The sequence below is a fragment of the Argentina silus genome (genome assembly GCF_951799395.1).
Source record: "Argentina silus genome assembly, chromosome: 1".
Taxonomy (NCBI): domain Eukaryota; kingdom Metazoa; phylum Chordata; class Actinopteri; order Argentiniformes; family Argentinidae; genus Argentina; species Argentina silus.
The window spans coordinates 3317463-3325251 of record NC_139655.1 but is presented as its reverse complement, the minus strand read 5'-3'; positions in this window follow the sequence as shown (position 1 = coordinate 3325251).

The following is a 7789-nucleotide window of genomic DNA, read 5'->3' as shown; positions in this document are numbered from 1 at the left end:
TACTTTTTTGGGTGGGCTTGTTTTATGAAGCAGATACTGGCGCCTAGGCTGTTGACTCTAATACAAATGCTTCTACTTAAAACGTGGGCACACACAAACAAACCCACACAATGGCTGACTGACAATACGCAGTAAGGGACTGATCATTATTTATGTTTGAAGGAATATGAAAATTGATGATACTCCCCAAACCAAAACATGTTTCCGCATATCCCTCCCCAATTGCTTGAAAAAGAAAACATTGAACCTCCCCTTACAAAAAATACTGATTAAAACATACGCACACACACACACAGATCAACTGATCAACAATACACAGAAGACAGATCAATGCTGACCCAATACCAGTGACATTTAACAGGCTATTTAGCTATCTATCTACATTCAATTCAAAAAGCAAAATATATTGTCTTTTTTAATAAACTTATTTTCCACGCGGCAGGCTCCCGGTTTGGCAGAGTTTAGTCATTTTGGATCAGTGCTTAATTTGTGAATCAGGAGGTGCCGGTGTCATGTCAGATAGTGTTCCCTTGTCAGATAGTGTTCCCGATTTTACAGAAAATGTGTTTTATCTTATTCATCTCTATGACATCATTCATAAATATGTAATTCTGTCAAGTCAAAAATCGTGATTCATTTTGGCATTAAATCTACAAATTGCGATGACGTCAATAAATGTTCTGGATTAAATAATTTATATTATTCTTAAAAATGCATGAAAACACTTGGAATGCAACGATGACATGTAAGCAAGCCATTGCCAATTACGTTTTGCCTCGGAAACCTCTGGAAAACACAATGAACGTGAGGGGGAACCGTATCTGATGGAGGAACACATACGGACACGACACCGCGAGAGAGGGGTTGACCTGAGGGTTGACCTGAGGGGCTGAAGGTCCCGAAATGCATGAGAGTGTTCCGCTGAACAAAACGTGGGTCTAAAAGGCCTAACCGCTAAGTAGTGCTATGTACAATGGCATCTTAAACCTATCACAGTGTATTACAGGATCATCATTACAGATTCCTAATTTGGGCGGACACCCAGAAAAGTCTGGTGTTTTATACACATTTCACAATTCTACAGCATTTTTAAGCAGACGTTCGCTTGATACCGAGCCCTGTACAGTATGTGTGTGTGACCCATGCCCTTTCTATAGAAATAGGTAAACGGTCGGTATCCGTTGCATGCTGGTAAACCCCACCAGGTCTCTACCGATGCGGCTCAGCGCAGTGTGCTAACTGCAACTAGTTGCGCTGATCCAGTCGGCTACCCGACTTGGGTTTTTTCCAAATGAGAAAGATAACGTGCGCTATTAGAGAGGGAAGTGAGTGTCTGGTAGTCCACATTTATTTTCTTTGGTGTTAGGGATCGTAACCTTGCATGTCATACCCTGCCTTACCCAAATGACACTAGACCATCCATTATGCTGAGCGGGCAGCCTGAAGGTGCGGATACATTGAAAGATAACCGGCCCGTCAGAATTAAGACCCTAATGGTCTTAACAACTGATGTGTAGTGATTCTAGTGTCTATCTTCAAGCATTCATGTCCTTATTTCAGGTGTGTACGATGTGTGTAACAGAGTTGGTTTGTAACCACGCTCGCATGTGTAACCCTGCTTGAGACCTGAAGACTTGCCTAGGCCCAGGCTTTTGCTCGGCGGGCCAACACAGTCTTGTGGCACACAGGAGGTATGGGTTCAAACCCAGTTGGTCACATAATGGATCACGCTAGCAAGTAGCAGCATAAGCCTACACATACATCACTTCATCTGGTTAATTTCTCTGTTTCAAAGTTAGGAAAGACAGCCGGTTGCCTCAGTAATACAGAAGGTACATGGGATTACTGTTCCTGTCTTATCCCAGCCCATTCAGTCCTGTAGTGAGTTTGGGGAAGTAGGGTATATCATAGTAGGGAAGAGGTGGCCAATAGGAGGATGAGGACCAAACTCCTGGCCATTATGGACAATCCCTCCAATCCCCTACATAACACTGTGGCAGAGCAGAGAAGCTCCTTTAACAACAGACTACTACAACCACGTTGCACTAAGGAGCGCTATAGGAGATCTTTTCTGTCTGCCGCAATAAGACTGTACAACTCCTCCTCCCTGCTGGCTCGATCGGGGTGATCAAAATCAGGCTGGGGATGTTTAGTCATACTGGACTGTTCTTACTGTTTATAATATTTCAGATGTCTATTTTATTTGTATTTCTATTATTTTCTATTATTTCTATTATTCTATTCTCACTTTATTTTGTTGTTGTTGTTCGTGATGTGAACTGCTGTAATGCCTTCATTTCCCCTCAGGGATCAGTAAAGTACATATCTATCATTCGTTCGTTCGTACTGGGATCAGATGTACTGGAACAGGGGCCAAAGGGGAGAAGCATGTTTACCATTCAGCTCACGTGAAAATTCCTCACACCAAGTAACCAACCAACGCTGTAATTACCCCAAAATTGGGTCAGAACAGTTTTGCAAAATTAAAAAGCGGGATTCTCAGAAAATCTTACAAAATATTTATGGTCTTTTGGGCTATATGAAAGGACAACATACTGAACTGCATACTTTAAGAATCGTGCACCATTAAGGTTTCCTTCAAGTTCCTGTAGTGAACTTAAATGCCTTTGAGATAGACCAGTATGTTCTAAAAAAAAACCTTTGAATATATTGATGGCTTAACATTCCTTGGAGTGTCTGCTATACCGTGTAGGTCAAATGAGTTAAATGTAGATGTGTAGATGTGTAATAGATTGAATAGATTGAAGACCCATTTCTTCAGGCTACATCTTAACTGTCCCTCCTAAATACCTCTTCATCCCCACTACCCCCCTGTACAAGTTTCTCTCCTGTAAAAAATTAAATAAATAAAAGCAAAAAAAAGTTCTTCTAGCATTGTGACTGCCAATAGCCCCTCATCCTACCATAGATTACTTTGTCTTATGATGACTGATGGATAGATGATTCACTTACTTCAACAAATGTAAGTCGCTTTGGATAAAGGCGTCTGCTAAAAGCCATAAATGTAAACGTAAACGTAACATTGCAATCAAAATGGAAAATAGAGAATTTGAGGGAATGCAAACGTACAGCCTTTGAATAACCTTGTAGAAATGTGATTAATAGATCAGCATGTTGTTCAGACCAGCGTGGGTGAACAGACCCTTTAGTAATCAGGTCACAATGTTCAGTTATTGTTACCAGAATCATATTCGCTACTGACTCACTGTTTTGTATGTTATAGGAACAGTACAGTATGAACTGCATGGGAGGATATTCAATCATAGGGATTATGCAGATTTTATGTAATTTTATGTTTCACAGGTCATGTCACCTGTCCCTGTAGATGCGTAAGCATTTGACTTTTCTTTTTTCTTTTTTTTAAACCGGGGATTTACCAAGCATCAACTTGTGACCCTCTTCCTGAGGCAAGGCCCTTTAAACCCCTCACTAGAGCAGCCCGATTCGTCCTCTAAAAAGCCCTCAGATTATCCAGTGGCTGGGGCAGCCTCCGGGTCTCACCAGGGCCAACCCTTCGACCCTTTCACCTCTCCACTCTTCCTAATCCATCTGTCTCTCTCTGGATACTGTATCTCCGGTTGTTGTGTCCCAGTAACAACAACAACAACAACAACAACAACAAAAGCACTGTTTTATTTAGTTATATATCATTTTAGGTAATTTTTTTCCTTGTGTTCTCTACAGTTGGCTTGGCAACTACCTCTTGTTCTCCAGTGATGCTTCATTTCAGGCTGCAGCAGCACATCCAGGGTGTAGCCTTTGGAGCCACCCACACTACCACCACAGCTCCTTTAAGTGTATGTGCTACTATTAGACAAGTTGATAAGTAATCTTTTTTACTACAGGACACAACATGTGAAACTTTGGGAGGGGGGGAAGCAAAGGGGAGGCAGGGGAAGGTCAGGGGGGAGGCGGGGGATGTGGCGATGCCTGTGTGACTCCCCGAGCCCCCAAAGTGCACTCATAAGATAATAAACCCTTCACGCTGCAGGCCTCCTGGTGGACCACTACTGTCCTCAGTGTGGGACAGACGGTTCTTTGCACCAAGGAACCTCGGACCAAGGAACCTCTCTTATTATCACTCCTTCCATCTCCCTTCCCTCTCTCCCTCTCTCTCCTCCCCTCTCTCCTCCCCTCTCTCCTTCCCTCTCTCCTTCCCTCTCTCTCCTCCCCTCTCTCCTTCCCTCTCTCTCCTCCCCTCTCTCTCTCTCCTCCCCTCTCTCCTTCCCTCACCTTTATCTCTCCATCCGTCTTTTCCTCTCACCCTCTCCTCTCCTCTTGCCCTAATAGTGGCCTCTGGAGCACCATCGTCTCTTCTTCTCCAAATGTGAACTCAGAAGTCCCAGAAAGGCCTAGAAAGAAGGCCTAGAAAGGCCCTGCCTGGGGTCAAACATGGGCTTTCCCCTGAGGAACATCACTCATCATGGCGGGGGTGTCCCGGGACCCTTCCATCCTCCCTCTTCTCCTCTCCTCCCTCTCTTTAATATCCCACTGCCCCTTTTTGCTCTTCACTCTTCCCTCCCCAAGGCTGCTGTCCAAGCCGTGACTCCATACAGGCACTCATGGCGCCTTTCCTTGTCTCTCCTTACCCTATAAACACAGTGTCACATATAGGACACACAAGGGTTCGCACTGGCGTATGTCAAACGCTTGCGTCCGAGTGTAACAACAGTCAAAGACACAGTTGACACAGGCTGAAGAGAGAGAGAGAAGGAGAGGGAGAGAGAGAGAGAGAGAGAGAGAGAGAGAGAGGGAGGGAGAGAGAGAAAGTCTAGCAGGATACATAGGGACCAGGTGGAACCACAGTTTCAGGAGTCACTGAGATATGTTATTTATGACCGTTGGGTGCTACTCTTGGATTAGCTAAAGGATACATACGGTATCCTTTTTACTGGACGTGGAGGAAATGTATATACAGCAATGGTGACATATGAGCCTATAAGACAGTGTATTATGGATACAGTCCTAGTGAATGTAGTATGTTTAAAGCAATGTAATAAAATATAATTACATTTACATTTATGGCATTTAGCAGACGCCTTTATCCAAAGTGACTTACACATTATACATTTGTTCATCTATCCATCAGTCATCATAAGATAAAGTAATCAATGCTCAGACCAGGGGCCATAGGCAGTCACAATGCTAGAAGAAGGAATTTTTTATTTATTTTTTTATTAACAGGAGAAGTTGATAAGAATATAATAGAATAGTACTTTATTTGAAAGGACCTGATGAGTTGGAGCATAGGTGCGTACATCTCTGGCAGGCTCTGGCAGGCTCCCATCCATCTCTGGACATCTCTGGCAGGCTCCCATCACAGAGCCTGTGGAATCAATGTCCCTAATGATGGGAGAAAAACCATGATGATGTTATTTGACTCTATGTACAACATCCAAAGCACTGTCTCAACACTGGTGGGCTAAAGCAATGTGCATGGACACAGCTGCCCACAACCACCCTCCCACTGATGCATCTTAAACGCTCACAGACCACCTCATGCACCTGTAGGAGCAGCCAACTCTCACACAGCCATTTCCTTCCCCCTCTTCTTCCCCCCTCTCCTCTTGGATGCTCTATACTCCCTCCCTTGTGTTTGTCTCAGTTGGACTTCCTGGCCGGCTGTGGTAACAGTAACACTAGACAGAGGCCTGATGGCTGCTCCCTGTAGGGAGAGCACATCCATCAGCAGTTTGACGGCCCAGGCTTAACTGCCATCTGTCAAACACAGTGATGGAGTGGAGGCCTTGGTCTGGGCCCCACAGTCAGTCAGACAGAGGGGGTGGGGGGGGGGGGGTTAGATAGAAGGAGGGATAAAGGTGGAGAAAAGAGAAAGGGGATGAGAGAAAGAGAGAGAGAGAGAGAGTATTTCCATCATATCACTGTATTTTCCAGAGCATTTCCATCATATCACTGCAGAGCCACTGTGATGGAAGCACAATTATATAACACTTGACTCTGTCTTAATTAGTTCAGCTTCAGACAGCAGTGGGATTGTATGTAGCAAGAGGTTTGAGACGTGTGGTGGTCGATCCCCTGGTGCCTGTATAATAGTTGTGCCGCTTATGTTTAAAACTACTTAACTTTGAAACTTTGAATCAAGTCACAAACGACAGCCAACAAGATTGTGATGCCATCCTTGTAAAAAAAAAAAAAAAAACCTAAGCCACATGACTTCCAGTGCCCTCTCAAGTATGTTAGCTGTAAATTAACTGCTCTGTGAGTGCTTTACTGATTTGAAAAAAATGATTGTGATTAAAAAAAGAACATGACATCGTCGGATGTCTGTCGATGCGGCTGCATGTCTCTGTGGTCTCTGCTCCGGAGGGGGCAGATAGACGGTCGTCTTGCACATTCTACCAGGAAACCACAACAGTCCATTATGGCAGGCTCAACCGTCTGAGCGTAGATGACTTAAATGGCGAGGGAACCGCTGGCTGGCTTTTAGCTCTCCCTCTGCTTTTTGATAAAAAATGTCATGCTGACACAATCCCTCCATCCCCTCCCTTCTCTCCTCCCTTCCCATCACTCCATCCTCCGGGACGCTGCGCCGGGTCGCTGCACCGAGAGAGAGAGAGTGCCATGCAAAATTCAGGGTTGTGGGCCCCCCCAGTGTGGCGTCACACAGTGAAACACGATCATGTTATTGTCCCGCACTTCTGGAAATGCCAACATTTGGTTGGGTGGGGAGTTTGAAAGGGCGAGGGGTGAGGTGTAGCTGTGCAGGGGCAGAGAGGGGGGGTGGGGGTGGAGGGTGACGGAGGGGGGCGTCCTGCTGGCTTACCGGGAGTAAAAGGAAAGTTATACGATAAAGTCTGTAGTTTCCTGGAGAAACAAGTTGGCTTTATCTAGAAACAATGTGTGGCCCCTCTACTCCCTGGACACTTAGATCTGAGAGGAACAGGATCCAACAGGATCCAATCCTTAGACTTACACCTACGCAATATTATTATATTATTATTATATTATTATTATGTTACCTCTGGGCGAAGGAGCTGGGGGTTTGGCCCATTTCAACTGCTGTCTCTTTGTGACAAAGACAAAGCTCACATGGAATGCTTATGACCTCGAAGAGCTCTGCACTACACCACAGGGGTAGTTCCTGATCAGATCACTGCATAGCATAGGCAAATGTCCTTCCCTAGTTGCTACATATCTGTCTATCTATATCTTGCTGTGTGTCTATGGATGACTTCCATACTTCCACATTGTGTAGCATGGGGTTTCCTACAATGTCTTCCTGTTAGGTTTGTTCAATGCTGATACAGTTTAACTATTTTTAACACCATTCCACCTAGCCAATGATTTGTTTGCCCAGGCTTAATGTACGTTCAACCTAACTGATTTCCAGAATGAGTCAGTACAGCTTCTAATTTTTATTGTGGCTATTTGTTTTGTTTTAAAATGTCCACTGCCTCCACACTGAAAAGTGAATCAGGTCCTCTGTGGCTCAGTTGGTAGAGCATGGCGCTAACAACGCTTAGGTTGTGGGTTTGATTCCTGCTGGGACCATATATACTGAAATGTATGCACTCACTGCAATGTAAGTCGCTTTGGATAAAAACGTCAGCTAAATGGCATATATTATTATTATTATATTATCATACTACAAACGAACACTATGTGACACAAAACTGTTGTACACCCAACCTTTGTCCATCTCCATTACATTCTGATCCATTTGAATTTGCAGCCCACAGATAGGAAATGTAACCTTTCGGGACTGGCTTTATCTGACAGTGTTTTCCTTGGCAGTTATGACGTTGTT